This window comes from Musca domestica, unplaced genomic scaffold (genome assembly GCF_030504385.1).
Source record: "Musca domestica strain aabys unplaced genomic scaffold, Musca_domestica.polishedcontigs.V.1.1 27, whole genome shotgun sequence".
In the NCBI taxonomy this organism is placed as follows: domain Eukaryota; kingdom Metazoa; phylum Arthropoda; class Insecta; order Diptera; family Muscidae; genus Musca; species Musca domestica.
In genome coordinates this window covers 3,618,368-3,638,882 of record NW_026712286.1, presented here as the reverse complement: position 1 = coordinate 3,638,882, position 20,515 = coordinate 3,618,368, and positions in this window count along the sequence as shown.

Sequence of the window (20,515 nt, the reverse complement as noted above, 5' to 3'; positions counted from 1 at the left end):
GAGCATTCGCGTAGAAAATGTTTCGTCATCTTCACCGCATTTGCTATAATCTGCACATTTTAATACGAAAAATGTTCCATTTTGTCCCTTCCGAGATTTTCTTAGAAATATTACTATTAAATAGTTCTAAAAGTTACCTCACCAGTTTTTAGTCCAGCATATTCACAGTTCGCTTAACCAATGCCAAGATGGTGTTCAATTTGACCTATCGACCAATGTTTCGCTTTTGTAAAACAAACCTGAATTTATTTTGTTCTTATTAAACATATAAAGATTCTGAGAATTAAAGGTGTAGTTAAATAGTCGATATATGTTTGGTTTCTAAGTTGGGCGCCACCTGGCTATCAATCTAGAAAAACAATGTGCTAATTGTATTATGTTTAAGTTTCGATTCCTTCAAACAAAATCCGCTCTTTTTATACAGTTTTTTATTGTATACAGATTTAAGAATTGAAAGTTGTTCCTGTTCTAACTTCAAGTGTGTTGGGACAGAAATTTAAAAATAAGGTCCTTTCGTAATGAAATAATCAATATGTGCTCGGTTTCTAAGTTGAGCGCCATCTATGTGTCGATTTCGCCAAAGAATAGGAATACTGTAATATAGATATCAAGATGACGCTCGTTGCAACACATGCTACAATTTTCGACTCTTTCAGATCAAACCTGTCCTTATTTTGTACATTTTAAATACATAAAGATTTAAACGAAGAATGTGGTGCTGTATAATCTTTAAATGGACTGAGATAGGCATTCATTTCTTAGATGAGAGCCATCTAGTAATCAAATTTGCAAAACAGTACAAGTATTTAAGTATAGATGGCGTAATATAAATTGGCGCTAACTGTACTATTTAGTACATTTTTTGCCTCTTTCATAACAATCCCGTATATTTGTTGTACTTTGACTTAACAACGAAAGTTATGCCAATGTTAAAAGGGTTAAACAATATAATTTGGATACTTCAAAGAGACTTCATTTAAATATTACTTTAATTTAATTTCATGTAATCTGATGTTGAAGAGAGATTTCCAGGTGCCTCAAAATTAATTTTATTTCAAACACAAAAATAATTTATTAAATCACATTATTACAAAAGAAATCCCACTTCAATTGATTCCGGAAATTTGCCAAACAATTATTTTCTATTTATTACAAACTTTATGGCCAATATAGTCTAACAACTAATGAAGCCATAAATTGTTGACCCAAAATGTTTTCCCACCTGCCATTTGGCGCAAAACGCTGTAAATATTTACAAATGCAGTTATCATTGGACCATGAATAAAGTATTTATGAAAAATAATGGCAACAATTTAGTGGATTAGTGCATATCGACCAAATGTTTATTTTGTAATTTTTTTTGATAAACAAGAATGAAATATGGAAATGTTGTTGGGAAATGGTATTATTTAAATTATTTTATCTTACATTGTGAATTGGGCAATAATTGTTGGTTTTATATTGTTTTGCGTTTAAGGGAAGGTGTTGCAATTTGTGGGACTGTTAGTTTATGATGTGGGTGGGTTTTTGATAATATTATTTTATTTTTATTTTCCGATTATGTTTTCTTGCAAACAGAACAACACTTGAAGATGACGAGAATATTCAGTTGTTTTCCCAAAAAACATGGATTAAAAATATGTTTTTAATATTTTTATACTCTCCATCATAGTATGGAAACTTAATATATCATTCCGTTTTTAACACCTCGAAATATACATTTTAGATCCCACGAAGTATATATATTCTTTATCAGCATACAATTCTACGTCGATTTAGCGGTGTCCGTCCGTCTCTGGAAATCACTCTAGCTTCCGAACGATATGAAGCAGATTGATAAAATTTTACTTAAATGCATACTATATCTGCAGGACTTTTGGTATTGAAAATGGGCCACGTAGGTCCACGTTTTGGTATAGCCCCCATGTAAGGGTACCTCACGATATTCGGTATTTTGATGATATTAGCGACATTATTCAGCGTAACTCTTTCAAATTAGGTATTTTAAGTTCGTAATGAAAACTACAGCCTATGACAGAAAATTAGCCGAGCGGGTCCAGGTCTTCGTATAGCCCCCATATAACGGCACCTCCCGATATTCGGTATTTTTATGATTTTAGCGACATTATTTACCGGAATTGTTTCAAATTTGGTATTTACAGTTCGTAATAGATAATGCAGCCTATGACAGAAAATTGTCTGTGCAGGCCCACGTCTTCGTATAGCCCCAATATAACGATACCTCCCAATATTCGGTACTTTGTTGATTTTAGTGATATTATTCACCGGAATTGTTTCAAATTTGGTATTTGAAGTTCGTAGTGGATAGTACAGTCTAAGACAGAAAATTGTCTGTGCAGGTCCATGTTTCGTATATCCCCAGTTTAACGTTACCTTCCGATATTCGGTTTTTTGATAATTTTGGCGACATTATTCACCCGAATTGTCTCAAATTGGGTATTTGAATTTCGTAATGGATACTACAGCCTATGACAGAAAGTTTGCCGTGCAGGTCTACGCCTTCGTATAGCCCCCTTATAACGTTACCTCCCGATATTCGGTATTTTGATTATTTTTGCCTCATTTTTTCACGGATTTGTCTGAAAATTGGTATTTGTAGGTCATAATGGGTCCTAGTTCGTGTGGCGAAACATTGAATGTATAGGTCCAAATTTTGGTATAGTCCCCACATAACGGTACCTCCCAATATTCGGTATTTTGATGATTTTTGCCCATATTTTCTTCGGATTTGTCTGAAAATTGGTGTTTGTAGGTCATAATGGGCTCTAGCTCCGGTGGCGAAACATTGAATGTATAGGTCCACGTTTTGGTATAGTCCCCACATAACGGTACCTCTCAATATTCGGTATTTTGATGATTTTTGCCCAAATTTTTTTACGGATTTCTCTAAAAATTAGTATTTGTAGGTCATAATGGGTTCTAGCTCCGGTGGCGAAACATTGCATGTATAGGTCCACGTTTCTGTATAGCCCCATATAGCCGTATTTCCCAATATTCGGTATTTTGATGATTTTTGGCATATTTTCTCAGGATTATGTCTAAAAATTCGTATTTGTGGGTTATAATGAGATTTAATGTTAATGTTTCCTATACCCTGAGGTAGAGGGTATTAAAAGTTTGGCCCGGCCGAACTTTATATTTTTTTACTTTTTTTTATTAATAATAACTGCCTAAACTTTATCGACTTTAATTTGCAAGTGCTTAGAAGAAATGAGATTCTGACTATAATCTGATATTCAACGCCATCTGAATTTGATATTTAAACCTTTTATTTTTTAAAGTTTGAAAGTCTTTAAATGTTTGCCTTCAAAAGTTCCCATTGACATACAGTCTATGCTCATCACAATTTAGGCAAACCATAACAATATTGCCCACTTTAAATTCCTTTTCAAAAAATTCTAAATGTCAGTTTTAAATGCATGCCCCTAAAAGTATGCTTTAAAAGTCTCCACGTGTGTGATTTATCATAAAAGGAATGTTGGTGCAAAATTCTTAGATCTGCCTTGTTTGAGTGCAGTATAATATGACAACAACAACAAAAAACAACAGCAGCAGCAACAATAAGAAAACGAAAGATTAGGAAATGTGAATACAATTACTCTTTCTGTGGTTTTGTTTGGCACTTCCGTTGTTGAACATCAGCAACGGCAGCAGCAACATATTAAACCACCACATGTATGTGTGTTTATATGTACACCAGCCAGCATATGTAATGAAAGCCATGTGAACATGAAAACTTCAACATAGTTTCATGCATATGCTTGTAACACGCACACGATCGCACACACACACACACTTAGACAATTGTATGACTTCCTCATACATTCAGCGGCAAATCATGTGCGACTGGTATTTGTGCCAGCCTGTCGCTCTTCGAATGGCTTTCTAATAGTCGTTGTTCTATGGCATTTCTCTAAATTGAGTCCCGGTGCAGCTATGGCCCGGCAGATAGGATATATCCTTTAATTTTATTTCGCTGGAATACAAACAAAATTCAAAACTGTTGCAACAGAGTCTGGCACTTTGGCTGGCCACACAGCCAAAATGCCGGAAAGCTGACAAAGTATTTCATGCGGAAATTGACTAACGCTACTACGTGGCTGTTGGCTGCCATGCAAGGATTTATGAGCAACACAATGGGAAGTGTAGACATGGAGAAGGAGAGACGACATTGACGACAATGATGACGACAAGATATTGGCATGTCTTGAAATGTGAGCTAAAAGAAGGAAAAAGTGGGAGGGGAGGAAAATAATGAAAAGAAAATCCATCACGCATACAAGCAACTGGCATGTAAGACATTGCCGGCTGTTAGAGTAAATCAAGAACGGAAGGATATGGTATTTGACTCCCCTATTTTTTCGATGAATGCAAGCAATATCAATAACAGCGATCGCTAGGAAATTAGTTTTGCTAATAAAATATGACATGTGTCTAGGAGAGTATAGTTTTACAAATACAAAGAACTTTCAATATGCAACGGATATTTGATGTGTTAGGATAATTGACTGTCTATGGAGGTTTTTCTATAATTAAGACAAAAAAATGAAAGGAGCAGGAAAGTGATAAATCCCAGAATACATATGCACCGGGCTATAGATTATTGAAATCTGAAAGGCTTTTGACCAATATTGAATAATTAACCTCATTTCAGTATAGCCAAATGTTTGGACGCAGGGGTCGTATACTTTATGCCAACACGTATACGGCATGATGTATTTCAATATTTTTTAAATAAAACCAGCCAGGCAGCTTCCATTCCTTTGGTGCATTTCTTTTACTTCTTCCCGGAAATATTTGTCTTTCGGCATACTACAATGAAGATTTATTTGTCTTTAATTTAGCCATATCTTACAGCCACGTTAACTGCATCCCGCCATAAACATCATCTTCTTCAGCCATTTGGCTGGTTTCGAACGAAAAAAGAAATGCCATAAACTCGAAAAATTATATTTCAGTAAAAAATATTTATGGCATAAACACAATGACATTTAATACCATTCTCCCGAAGCGACACGCTCAGCAGGAGGAGGAGGAAGAGGAGCAAGCAAACAAGCCAAACAAATCTGTACACAAAACAGAAAATATGAATAATGTACAGAAGTGTGAGATATATGGCGAAACGTTAATCCAGGCACTCAATTTCGCTTTCGATTCTTTGGTGATGTTTCAAAAAGTGTTCCGGGAAAATTTATTGTTAAAATTAATTGCACAAAAAAGGTGAAGTGGTTTTTTAGGTTGCCATTAAGAGGGCTCCGCATACAGGTGTATATAAGAAAATTTTAGATTAAATTTTTGTGTTGCTGTTATAAAAAAAAATCATAATTTAAATCATATACAGGGTGAGATGAAACAACTGCAACCAGCTTCAGACTGCTGTCATTTCTAAGCCACTCGTCCGACAGCTGTTAAAGTTATTCCAGTGACAGCTCACTTTATTGTTTACAAGCGTACAAAAGCATTTTGGTGAGAATTTTCCAGAAAAAAAGTTATTCCTGATAGAATTTAAGCGTGATTGTGTGATTTCTTTATATTTGGCTGGAAAAGCACAAGTGGCTATCGTTAGAGCACTCCAGCATTTAAATGTGAATAAATGTTTTATGTCTCGTACCATCTCTCGTTACCGTGATACTAGTAGCGTAGCCTGACGTCAAGGAAGCGGAGGGAAGAAAACAGCAACATCAGCAGAAATGGTTCGAAAAGTAAAGAAGCGACTTGATCGGAACCCACGTCGCAATTTGATGAAAAATGGTTCGTGAGCTGAACATATCGCAAGAATCCATTCGGCAAATATTGAAAAATTAGCTCGGAGTAAAGCCATTGAAATTCCAAAAAGCCCAAGAATTTACACCACAACAGAAAGAAAATAGACTCAAAAGAGCTAAAGAGTTGCTTCGCTTGGCCGAAAGTGGTGAACTGCCGAATTTGATTTTCTCCGATCTCCGATGAGAAAACATTCGTTGTCCAGCAGTTTGTAAACAAGCAAAATGATCGTGTTTACTTGCCGATAAGGTCAGCTGAAAATGTGCACCTTCGGTTGGCCACCAGAACTCAAGCGCCGGCCAGGGTGATTATGTGGGCCGCCATAACAGCCGATGATCGCTCTCCACTCGTATTAATCGACCGTGGCATCAGAATAAATGCCGAATATTATCGTGAAAATATTCTGGAGGGAGTATTAAAGCCTTCGGCATGCAAACATTTTGGCCGCAGACCTTGGACATTCCAACAGGACTCAGCACGCGCCACCCAAAAATGGTTACAGAATGATTTTCCTCGCTTCATTTCCACCGCACAATGGCCATCAAAATCTCCGGATAACAATCCGTTGGACTATTGTGTGTGGAGTATTTTGGAAAGCAAGGTTGGCACTAAAAAATACCAAGGTATCGATCACATCAAGCAAGCGCTTCGCCAGTGACGCAGAGCAACATTCGGGCAGCGTATGACGGTTTCATTGGCCGTTTGAAGGCCATAATTCGTGCCAAAGGTGACCAATTCGAACAAATCTAAACTTAATCTAAAATCTGATGCTATTTCCAACATTTTTTGCTTTCATTCAATAAAATTAAAAAAAATCTGTGAATCTATCTGCCAACCCCTTTCAGGTACCACAGCCGCAAAGGGTCACAATTTTCAATATATTTATCTGTTATAACTTGAAAAATAATCAGAGATTTCTTACCTCTAGCTATATCTAAATATTTCTATCAAACATAAATCTGAGACGAATATAAAATTTATAATTCACCTATAATTTGTTATAAATGTTCGATTTTCCTCTATTTTTTATATATATATTATATATGAAGTAAGAAAATGGAATACTTCGGTCGACTTTATTTGGTACCTAACGAACATTTTAATATTTTCTAAAAATTATCACATACCTCATAGAGAGTGAAAGACGTAGTCGATATGGTCCAAACCCGGCATGTCGCAATATTTGTATCATATATATTTAGGCCCTATACGAAATGAACAATATTGGCCCACACCGTCGAAACCTACTCCATGGAGTGTCGACAGTTTGAATAATCATAACACATGTCACAACACATATTTAAGTAATCGAACATTGGCTAAGGGTATACATCTGTCGGCAAACCGACAGATAATTTTTAACTTGATTTTCTTTTCACCGAAAAGGCTGTCTTATTATGAAAAGTTATGCTTCCTCCCCGGTTTTTCCATTCCAACAACAAATTACAATTCTTCATCTAATCAAACGGGTATTTTAAAAAGATTGCAATTATTGTTCAAGAAGAGAGAGAGAGAGAGATTTCTCTTTCACCGTTTCCCGAAATGGTTCTTTTATATAATTAACAAGAACAAAAGCTGGTGTTGCCGGCAACATTCCCCCCTATTGTATTATGTCGAACGCTGCTTCAGTTTGCCAATCTCATTTAAATTTTGCGCTCTCTTGCATCGACAAAAATTATTACGGAAATCCTTGAACTGCACTTGTCCTTAAAACAAAGACATATTAATTGGATCTGTTGCTTCATCACACTCATTCACACTCTTCCTTCCTCTCTCTCTGAACCCCTCTCTCATTTTCCATTCGATAACCACTTGACAACGAGTGCAGCAACAGCTAGAAAACGAAGGAAAAAAAGACCTGAATCTAATAACTTTTAATTAAAAGAGTTGAAATTCAAGTAATATTGGCAAACGCAATGATGGCTCCTTATCGTTCTCTGTTCTGCCTTAATGATGGAGGTGGTTGTAGGTCCTTTTCATTCTAGCTTTGTTAATTTTTTTTTTTTACTTTCTATTGCTACACTTTTACGTTTAATTTGATCATTAATCACAGTCAGCCAGTGTAATACAAGTAACAATTGATGATGACGATGCTGCTGCTGTACGTCGCCGCCGCCGTTACAGCGATGTTGGTGACGACGATGACGACAATGACACTCACTGAAGCAGTGGACTTACACAATGAAACATAAACGAATTGTAGTCTCTGGCATGCTCGTCTTACCTTATAAATAGTATAATAAGCCGGTCTCCGTCCAACCACACTTGAACTCTCTCCCTCTCCCTCTCACTCAAAACAGCACCCAATGGAATACAATGTACCGTACTGTTAAGTCTAACTAATTGATGTTATAATGTTTGTACAATAACAGCTGTAATAATGGTGACTGCACAAATACAACGGGACTCGATGACTATGTGTGTGTGCGTGTGTATCTGTGTGTAATGAACTAGTCATCTGAAGAAAAGGTTAAATCAATTGGCAAAATGAGTGCGGTAAATGCAGATAGAGGAAATCGTAGGAAGCTGCAGGGAAATAGAATATGGAATTAGAAATTGCCAGTGAAGTCAACCAATGAACTCAGGAAGACAATGCCAAAGCAATACAATGCAAATATAGATAGGCAAAAGAAGAATATGCAGGGCATTAATTAAGTGAGGCATTGTTGTAGTTTTAGTTTTGTGGATGAAATATGAAATTATTGTGGACTCAAGTGAATATTATTATGCCAAAGAAAAAATTATAATTAATTCCAAGACAAGAGGTACTATAATTGAAAGTGTTATTGGTGATGCAGAGATTTTGTGAAGTCTTCACGGCACCACCTCCCAGAAGTGATAAATGTTTTTTTTTTTAATTTTACTCTAAAACAAATATAAGGTATTTCCTAATAGTTGATATTTTGGTGGTTTCTGTACTCAAATTCCAACCAAATCAGTTGTAATTTGGCATCTCGGGGTTTGTTATGATTAGATTTCCTCCTCGCAAGAAATATTGAATCCCTATTTGTTATTGTCCCCATTAGGTGGTGGATATGATCAGTTTAGTCGAACTTAACGTCGTTTCCATGCCCATGTTGCAACATATATTTCCGTTCCAAGTTAGAATTATTAATTTAGAAATTTTCAAAAAAAAAAAAAAAAATAAATAAATAAATAAATAAATAAATAAATAAACAAATAAATAAATAAAAAATAAATAAATTATATCGTTTTTCACGTTGGGCGCCACTGGATTTGAATTTAAATATTTTAAAAAAATATATTTTTATTTTTTTTGTATTTCTAGATTTTCTATATAAATTTAAACTACCAAGCGTATCTCTTGATTTCAAAACAATAGATCTCTCCGCTTTATTCTGTTCCCTGTGAGTTTGTACTAGCTTTCAGATGAAACTCTCAATAGTGTATATATTAAAATAGACTATCAATTGAGTAGAATGTTGAAAGCTGTGATTTAGAGAAACCCAATTTAATTTGATTTCAATTGTCTTCGTGGCGTTTACATTCTGCATTAGAAATACTGGGCATTAATATTTCCTATACACCAGTGAAGGGTATTAATTTATACTTTGTTAAGAAAAATATTGTGAAGCAACATTGCCAAATTATATTGGAAGATATGTTGAGCACCTCTTAAGCTTAAACAGAAGATATTTTTTAATGTAAATAAACATCCAGTCCCTCATTTAGCGCCATTTTGTATATAAAAGGCTTGTTAATCCAGAAATTTGGTAGAAATGGATAATTCAATAACAGTTGGGTAAATGTCGAAATTCACGTTGGGCGCCATTTTATCATTGAAATGATCTTATATATTTTTTAAATGAAGAAACCATTTTTAGGTATTTTTAATTCAGATGGCTCAACTTGAATGAAACTGAATTTTAACATATATGAATTATCTAGTTTTACTTAGCATTATTTTTATTATCCCGACGAAATTGGCCACCATATATCTGAACCCTACATGTTTAGGATAAAGTGAAGCAAAATAGCAAAATGTTATTGGAAGCTATGTTGGTTGCCTTTTAACATAAAGAAAAATAGTTATTAATGCATATACATTTCCGCCCCCTCGTTGGGCGCCATTTTTTTTTTTGTTAAGAAGTGTGTTGATAAAATTAGAGGTTTAAAAATTCCAAATCTGCAAATAGATTGGCGAATGCCGAGACTCTCGTTGGGCGCAATTTTATCCATAAATTTGTTTCAGACCCATTATTTTTGGGAAAATGTAAATGTAGATGTCTTAGCCTCCCTAAACTTTCAATTTTATTTATCGATTTCCAAATTATCCCAAGTTTGAATTATAAAATCAAAAAGTTCAAGAAAATAAATGTAAAAGTTCACGTTGGCCGCCATTTTGTTTGAATTTTTTTTAATTATATTTTAAAAAAGTTTTAAGTAAATTCAAAAATCTCATGATTTCGAAATTATCAATACTCTGTCTCATTCTGTTCCCATTATCTCACAATCTCTCAGTCTCAAGATTATACATCTTTTTTCTATTTTTCTTCTTATTTTATTTCTGGATTTTTCATTGCAGGCCCGATTATAGGTGTATTGTCTTTATCATGGCCCCGCATACGTTGATACCTTTCACGTGGCATATGATATTATATTTTGCATTCCGAGCGGCTTTAAACCTGTTACTTCCTTCACCTAGGGATATATCTTCAACTATTCGAATTAATCTAACTTTATTGATTATTGTATTATCTTATATTATCCATTCGAAATTTGTTACCTTATACCTGGACATTGACTTAACAGGAATTACACAAAAAAAAAAAAAAAAAAAAAAAAAACTGTAAAAAAACATAGCCAATTTTTGGCAAATAGATTAGTAACTGTCGAAATTTACATTGGGCGCCATATTACTCAATTTCAATTTTTTATTAATTTTAAATTTATCAGGTCCAGAGTCACTCAACCATCAATATTATCTCATGATTTTAAAACAATAAATGTGTTAAAGGTTTTTCTATGCGAATTTATACGAGCTTTAAGATTTTGAGCTATGAGCTGGCCAGCGATGAAAAATTTTAGAAAAAAAAATATAACAAGTCCGCTTTTTAATTAATTAATTACGGCACCCTTCTTTTGTAGACTTCTGCTTGGCTTATAATTTTATATTTTGCATGCCGAGTGACAGTGAACCTACTACTTCCTTCGATAAGGGATTTTAAAAATTAATATGTTCCAATTAGTTACTTTTTCTTACATTACTTATTATCTGGCATTAACCTGAGTAAATTGGTCACCAAACATCTGGAACCTGGACGTATCATTTAAAATATATGCAAACATTTGAACTTTGTGGACTTAAGTGTACCAAAAATTAACATTGCTCAAGAACTCCTTGTCCTGAATGTTCAACTAGTCCCCACACATATCGCCATCGCTCTACAAGCTTTATGTATATTTGTGAATTGCAATTTGCATAGCCATAACAGCTGATATGTCATTAGACTCATTTCCTTTTTTATTTATTTTCGCCTGGTTTTCAGCTTTTCACGCTTGCCATTCTAAATTCAATTTATTTGCTTGCATGGTTTTGTTTGTCTAAAAGTCCTTAATCTATTTCACATTCTGTGGCAGTGTTTGTTTGTCTGCCTGCCTGTGCATGATTGTGTGTGAATGGTAATTGTATATTTGCCAGTCTGTTTGTCATTTCTTGGTTGGCTGTTACTCCATCTACTTCTGTTGTGGTTGTTGCTGTTGCTGCTGTTGCCGTTGTATTGGTTTCTGTTTAATGTACGTTTATTTATTTTGAGGTCATAAGCCTTTATTAGATTTCTGTTGTTGTTGTTGCCATGGTATATAGTTGAGTGTGTGTTTGTGTGTGGTCTGACATGGAGTGGAGTGTTAATAATATGACGTTTCAACAGCCACCATATGTGGTTCAGTCCAACGATGACAACAACTCATTTTTGTTTGATTTCAAACGGCTGCCACTGAATGAATGACTGCTCTCCCTCTCTTCCTCTCTCCGTTCCTGCGATAATAACAATTGTTTAGTGTCAGTCATAAGCTGTATATTTACCACAATTATGGGCAATGGCCTGCCCGGCCACACCAGGCCGGGAGGCAGAGAACAGAATCAACTTTCAATATTGGCAAAATAAGTCACACGACTATGGCCTCTATCGGCACACACATTGTTGTTGCTTTCATTAATTGATTGTTATTTTTCCTCGTTGTTGTTGTTGTTCCGTTTGTTTGCTTGTTTGTGTCGGTGTTTGTGTGTGTGTCTATATTTGTTGTTAATATCAGAAGTTTACAAACGATTATCTAGCTGTTGGATGTCCAATCATGTGTTGCTACGGCACGGGGGCGAGTACGACCGAAAAAAATCAATTATGACAATGTATGATAATCGAATGCTTTGGGTGCGAATTTGTGGGTGCTCCTGTGTGTGTGTGTACAAATTAAAATTGCTGGCGAACTGATAACACTGTTGACAGAGTAAAATATTTAATAAACTCTAATAGGAATTTATTAGAGGAAATAGTACGCATTATGTTGATTATGATGTCCCTGCTACTGGCACTAGATTAGATCAACAAACATCCACGTAATGGGTTAAGGTCATTCGTTTGTTTGCTGAATATTAATTTTGTGCTCCCATTTTTTGTTGTAATGAAATTTTATAAAGGGGTACTGTTTAATCAGGTTGATTTTGCGGAGTAATGGAATTTTGTAAGTAATTTTATTGAATGAAAGCAAAAAATGTCGGAAATATCATCCAATTTTAGAATAAGTTTAGATTTGTTCGAACTGGTCTCCTTTGGCACGAATTATGGCTTTCAAACGGCCAATGAAACCGTCACACACTGTCCGAATGTTGCTCTGCGATATTTTGGCCCATTCCCTGCGAAGCGCTTGCTTGAGGTGATCGACACTTTGGTATTTTTTAGTGCCAACCTTTTTTCCAAAAATCCTCCAGACACAATAGTTCAATGGATTGGTATCCGAAGATTTTGGTGGCCATAGTTCGCTGGAAATGAAGCGAGGAACCTCATTTTGTATCTATTCTTGGGTGGCGCGTGCTGAGAGCGATGGTGCTAAGTCCTGGTGGAATGTCCAAGGTCTGCGGACAAAATGTTTGCGTGCCTATGACTTTAATACACCCTTCAGGAATTTTTCGCGAAAATATTCGGCATTTATTCTGATGCCACGGTCGATTAATACGAGCGGAGAGCGATCATCGGCTGTAATGTCGGCCCACACCATCACCATGGCTTTAGTTCTGGTGGCCAACCGAAGGAGCACATTTGCAGCTGAGTCTCTTTTGAGTCTATTTTCTTTCAGTTGCGGTGTAAGTTCTTGCACTTTTTGGAATTTGGAATTTCAATGGCTTTTTATTTTTCAATATTTGCCGAATGAAAATTGCAATATGTTCAGCTCGTAAGCCAATTTTCGTCCACTGTCACGCCGGTTTCGATCAAGTCGCTTCTTTACTTTTCGAACCATTTCTGCTGATGTTGCTGTTTTCTTTTGTCCACTTCCTTGGAGTCGGGCTATGCTACCAGTATTTTTCTGAAAAATTATCACCAAAATGCTTTTTTACGCTTGTCGGCAGCTGTCGAACGAGTGGCTTAGAAATGAAAGCAGTCTGAAGTTGGTTGTATTTTTTTTTATCTCACCCTGTACGTTTTGACTTTTTCAAATAATATTTCATATTTAACAACAGAAACATAAATTAGCTACAATGCCCGCAAAAAGTGCCGAATAAATCCGTTTTTTTAATTTCTCCTACTTTTCAAAATCAAACAACCCCTTATCGTTTTGGCGAATCAAGTTTTATTAACATCATTAATTCAAATCCCACATTTGATTGTTAAGCTCAAACAAATAAAACAAATATGCAAATACATTCACACTTTGGTGGACCCAAAATCGCGAATGTGGCAAATAAAAAAATCGAGTACACGAAGAATGCAAAAAAACTAAAAATCAAATACCAAATATAAACAGCCAGTGAATGGTGGTGTTACTGTTTTCACTGACTTGCAATGTTAATTTCACATTTGTGTGTGGATGTGTGTGTGTGAGGATATAGAGTATAAACTGTGAAACTAATTTCAATGGTTCCCTTTGTAACAACCGGTTCCGTGTGCTTCTATGAACCACTGACAATAGTATTGTCAGGCACACACACGCACACATTGTGTAATGGAATCAATGCTAACGAATTATATTTGTATTTGTTGCAACACACAAATACCATTAGAGGACGCAACCAAATCAGTGTTGCAACCTAAAATTGCGAGTGACAAACACCACAGCTACAAATAAATAGATAGATATATAATATTGTAGCTATAAACGGCAGATATATGGCCACACACATTTGTGTGAGTGAATGGACATTGTCAGTTTCCATTTCGAACAGAGTTGCCATTTAGAATTGTTTTGTCCTGTTTGGCATAAAAGTAAGACAAATTTTAGAAAAAGATAATTCTATGTTAGAGTTATGTTTTAAGGGTTTCTGTGTAGGAAGACCTGGAGAATGTCATCTTAATATGGGCGAAGTGAACCCTCTTCTAAATAAAGAAACCTCTTAGAATGCCTCCAATACCTAGTAAGCCTGTGTAATCTGTAATATAGGTATAGAAGACCGTGAAAAGATGTTTTTGTATAAAGGACCTCTAGAAATTCTCTATACACAGAGAATTTGTAGAATGTATTCTAGTGAAATTATTATGATCTACTGAAAATATTTAGAAGGCCATCTTAGTTTGAAACACCTCCAGAGAGACTTCTAGTTGTAGAGGACCTCAAAAAGATCTCTTGATGTTAATTACATTTACCAATCTATTTTAGAGTTTCGAATTTTTAACTATATTTTGGAATTTATAAATATTTTATATGCATAATGGCGCCCAATGGGGGGCCAGATGTATTGAAGGCCTTCTAGTTATATGTGATTACTGACAGTGTTTTGGAAGTTTTCTAGGTGTAGAAGACCTCATTATGGATCTTTTTGTATAATCTGTAGAAGGTATTCTAGCAAAATATGTTTTAGGAAAAAGTCTAGGTGTGGGCTTCTTGGTTTGAAATACCTCCAAAATGACTTTTAGTCATATAGTACCTCAAATATCTTGATATTGAATATATCCACCAATCATTTGAGAGGTTTTAATTTTTAGCTATATTTTGAGGCTATCAAATATTTTATATGCAAAATGGCTCCCGATGAGGGGCTGGAAGTGTAGAAGAACTTATACTTATATATGATCACTGAAAGATCACATCATCACAGAAGCAGGTTTTGATGGTCTTTAAGGCGTAAACGACCTATAGAATGTCCTCTAGGTAAAAAATAACTCAAGAATTCCTTCTAGGTTTAAAGGACCAGTGAAAGTTCCTCTAGGCATGGAAGACTTAACGAAGGTATTCTAAGTGCAGAAGAACTCGAGGAAGTCATCCAATTGTAGTAAACCTTTGGAAAGACATTTTTGTGCTCTCAGGTTTTAAAAGGCCTCTGGATTGCTTTCTTGGTAAAGACTACCTCTAGAAGATCTTTCAAATGTAGATGACTTATAAAAATATTTATAGCAATAGGAGACAACTAGAAAATATTGTAGGTGTAGGTGGCCCATAGAATGTCTTTTAGGAATAAGAGACATCGAAAAGGTCTTCTAGATACAGAAGATCTGGAGACCTCAAGAAGGCATTTAAGATATCTTCTGTGGGTAAGAAGTCTCCAGAAGAACCTCTAGGTGTAGTAGATGTCTGTAAGATGCAAAAGCTATGGAAGACTTTTAGAAGACTATATAGGTGTAGAACATCCCTAGAAAATTTTCTCGGAAGATTTTCTCAGTGTAGAGGACCTCTTTTCTTTGTGACACTTGGTGTGTCAAAAATCTTCCCAAGGTCTTCTATGTGTAGAGGATCTCTTTTCTTTGTGTAGAGGTCCGCGATATTTCTTTGTGTATAGAAGTCTTTTAGAATATTGTCTAAAAAAGTCAATTAGGATATGTCAAAAGTAATGTTAGAGACAAAATGGCGCCCAACATGAATGTCATTATTTACTTCATAAGTTTGATTTTTTTAATACTGAGACTATTGCATTAAACTTTCCTAAGAATATGGTTAAGATATGCCGAAAATAATGTTGGGAACAATATGGCGCCCAACGTGAATTCCAGAATTTACTCCGGGAGTTTGAATTTTTAATAAGTCCTCCTTTTAATGAGTCCTCCATATTTAAATATTATAAAACGATTTTTAGGATATGCCAAAAATAATGTTAAGAACAAAGTGGCGCCCAACTTGAATTTAGACATTCACTCTGGGAGTTTGAATTTTTAACAAGGAGTTGTGGGCTCCTAGATTTTATCTAAAAAGAGTTTTAGGATATGTAAAATAATGGTTAATTTCAAGGTGGCGCCCTACGTGAATTTTAGACATTCACTTTGTCTTTGTGAATTTTTCACAGGGAGCCCTCTAAATTGAAGTTGTTTAAAAAAGAATTTGAGTATGGGCCAAAAAAAAAAAAAAAAAACTTAAGGGACAAAATGGCACCCAACGTGGATTTTTACATTTACTCCGGAAGTTGAATTTTTCAACACTGAATCGTCTTAATTCATGCTTTCTAGAAAAAAAGTTATAAAATATGACCGAAATAATGTTAAAGTCAAAATGGCGCCAAATGTGAATTTCAACATTCACTTTGGAGTTCGATTTTTTTGGCGTCCAATGTGAATTTCTACATTCACTTTTAGAATTCGAATTTTTTTACACTGAGCCCTTATAATGGAGAATTTCTGAAAAACATTTTTAAGATATGCCGAAAATTATTGTTAAGAACAAAGTGGCGCCCAACGTGAATTACGAGAATTCGAGAGTTTGATTTTTTAACATTGAGCCCACTAAATAGAAAAATTCGGAGGAGAAAATTAAGCTATTCAGAAAATAACGTTTAAGTCAAAATGGCGCCTAACTTGGATTTTTACATTTTCTCTGAGGAGTTGAATTTTTAACGTTTTATGTGTAAAATGGCGCCCAAGGACGGTAACTAATCTTAAAGTCAAAATGGCGCCCAATGTGAATATCAACATTCACTTTTGGAGTTCCAATTTTTTTGGCGCCCAATGTTTAAAGTTCGAATGAAGAATTTCTGTAAAACATTTTTAAGATATCCCGAAAAATATTGTTAGGAACAAAGTGGCGCCCAACGTGAATTATGAGTCTCCGGGAGTTTGATTTTGGAAGTATATATTTTGAGTATTGGAAGTGTTATCTGGCCTATTGGGGCCATATAATTCAGAGCTATGCTTTTTATATGCTTTTTATAAAATTCCTTTAAGAGAAGTAGTTTAGAATATTCCCAAATGGCAACCTCCTATTCCCATATCCATCCACCCACACACATTTCCACTCAGACAAACACATAATATTTTAATAGTCAAACCTCAAAGACCATTTTATGATGCTGCATTTTTGGGAAAATCCTTTTATGTTGCCATGGCTGGTTTTATTGGTTGTTGTGATGTTGCTGTTGTTGCAACATTTCCTCGAAAATCCATTTAAAATCATTGTTGCATCATCGTAAATCTCAGCAAAACGACACTCAAAAGTTCATTTGCCCTTGGTTTGGCTTTGCTTGACGTTATGGCAGCTGGAGATGTGCGGGCTACACTTTTTAGTTGAATGTTTAAATAAACTTTAATTGAACTAATTTATTGGATTAGAATCTCTTATCGGTTAATTACGATGCCAATGAACAAATCCCCAGGCTCAGAAGAAGAAGAATGCAAATAATAAATGGACCGACAAAGACAAAACGACAAAGATTTGTCTATTACAATTTATGAATGACAGGTCATTGTAAACATTGCCATGGGGATTACGTTGGAGGAGGGCAATTAAAAGCTGGCAATTACAAAAGAGGAAGTTGTCATTGTGGCCACAAGCAGTGTGGCAAGTTTTTCAAGATTTATTACAACAAATATTACGGACAGGGGTGGTGTATTGTTAATTGTATTACCAAGTGTTTCTGAGAATTTCTTAAATCTTGATCTCTGTGAATAGCCTACAACAATTAGCTTATTTCTTTGAGAATGAAATTTCAATAACAAAATTTCTTTTAATTACCGCCTTTTGTTTGTTATCCGGCCGTTGTTAAGTGATTACAGTATCCTTTCTCTTTATTTTTGTTGCCAGTTTTGGAATTTCATTTGAAATCCAATCTCTTACTTAACTTTGTTGTCATTTAATTAAAAGTTTTGTATCAATCGTTGAACTATTGAAAAGATTGCCTGAAAAGAAGATGTTTTTTTTTGCTGTGACATTTATCTTTAGACGCGTTTGATAGGTTGGTAGGTAGAAAAAGAAGTAACTTAGGTGTAGGTAAAAACATTCTCGGTATAAACCATATTGACACAGTTAACATTGTTCCTTCAGGAAAAGTTTGATTTTTTTCTGAGAAAACGAAAGCGGAGTTCTTTTTTGTTTGGGAAAAAGCCAGAAGATATATGAAACCAAGAAACGGATTGAAGGGTTTTTTATGTTTCCATAGTCATCGGATGTCCGCTAAAAAGAGGAGACCCGTAAACGGTCCTATCATTATAGAGAAACATGAAACTACATGGACAACTTTCTGCCAAGAGGTTTCATGAAAAATTTTATCCAGGTCTTCGAAACAGCTGAAAGTAGGAGGTACCTTTATGTGGCTTTATGTTCCTGAGGTCCCTCCCCAAAACGGTTCCTTCTCCGTCATTTTTTGAATATTTTACATGAAATAGTTCATGGTTTACTGGTTGAAAGCAGAGATTCGAAATACTCGTTCGAATTGAGAGCGAAACACACTCGTATTCGTGAGGGGTTCTCTTACATGAGAAACAAATCTAGCATACTCAATTTTTTGAAGCCATTCAACGATACGAACATCGCATACTCAAAATCTAATATCTTACCGAGAACAGTTTTATGAGAGGGGTGACTGCATTTGCTGTCTTTGTACGCAGAAGCAACCATCCCCTGGATTTTTATACCCTACACCACAAGGTGGTCAGGGTATTATGTCTTTGTGCATTTGTTTGTAACAGGCAGAAGGTAACGAGATAGACCCATAGTTCCTTTTGATGATCTGCATAGAATCACATTCTGAGTCGATTTATGCATGTCCGTCCGTCTGTCCATGTATTTTTGTAAACAAAGTACAGGTCGCATTTATTGTCCGATCCAGATGAAATTTTGCAAAGATATTTTGTTTGGCCCAAGGACGAACCATATTGAAATTGGAGATAATCGGTAAAAAATTAGATATAGCTCCCATATATATCTTCGTCCGATTTGCCTTTTATTGTGCACCAAACGTGTAATATCAGCCCGAATTGTATGGAATTTTGCATATACACCCAAATTAGGCCTGAAAATATGTATGCCAAATTTGATCGAAATCGGTTCAGATATAGCTATAGCTCCCATATATATTGTTCATCCGATTTGTTATTTTTGTCCACCGCCGCCGTAATATGCACTATGCAACAACAATATTTGGGGAAATATATCAAATACAGCTCAGAAATACATTTGCTAAATTTAATCGTGATCGGTTCAGATTTGGATATAGCTCCCATATATAACTTCGTCCGATTTACCTTTTATTGTGCACCAAACGTCTAATATTTGTCAAAATGGGATGGAATTTGAGTCTAGAAGCTAGTATGTCAAATTTGGTGAAGATCGGTTCAGATATAGCTATAGCTTCCATATATATTATTCATCCGATTTGTTATATTTGTTACCCACAATCGTAATATGCACTCCGTAACAACGATATTCAGGGAAATATATCAAATACAGCTCAGAAATATCTTTGCCAAATTTTATCGAGATCGGTTCAGATTTGGATATAGCTCCCATATATATCTTTATCTGATTTCAAATTAATTGTGCACCAAATGGGCAATGCAATTCCGAATTTAAAAGATACAAATGCTTCGGCATATTTAGTCCTTTGAACTTTAAATTATAATCATAGCGTGTATGATTGAATTCTCCCATAAAAACTTTTAATTGTTATGTGGAGCTCTACTTAATTAGCATAGTGGTGTAGGGTATCATAAAGTCGGCCCCGCCCGACTTTAAGACTTTCTTTACTGGTTCCTTTTGGTTTTGTGAATCTTTTCCCCTACTCTCACACTCCAGCTAAACTAAAACAACTAAAAAATCTGTAAGTTCGGCCGGGCCGAACTTTGAATACCCTCCACCATTTGGAAAAAAATTGCAAATTCTTAAAAACAATAAAATCCGAATGTAGCTGTTATATTAGGGTCTATACGGCCACATGGACCTGCATAGGTAACTTTTGTTATAAGCCATTACAATATTCAAATGTGAAACTTAAAAAAAATCATTGAATAATGTAGCTAAAATTATCAAAATACCGAATATCGGGAGGTACTGTTATATGTGGGTTATATGAAGACGTGGACCTGCATAGACAATTTTCTATCTTGAGCTGTAGTATTCATTACGAACTTTAAATACCAATTTTGAAAGAATTCCGGTGAATAATGTTCGCTAAAATTAACAAAGTCCCGAATATCGGAAGGTACCGTTATATGGGGGCTACACGAAGGCGTGGACCTGTACAGACAATTTTCTGTCACGGGCTGTAGCATCCATTACGAACTTCAAATACCAAATTTGAAAGAATTCCGGTGAATAGTATTGTTAAAATCATCAAAATACCGAATATCGTGGGGAACCATTA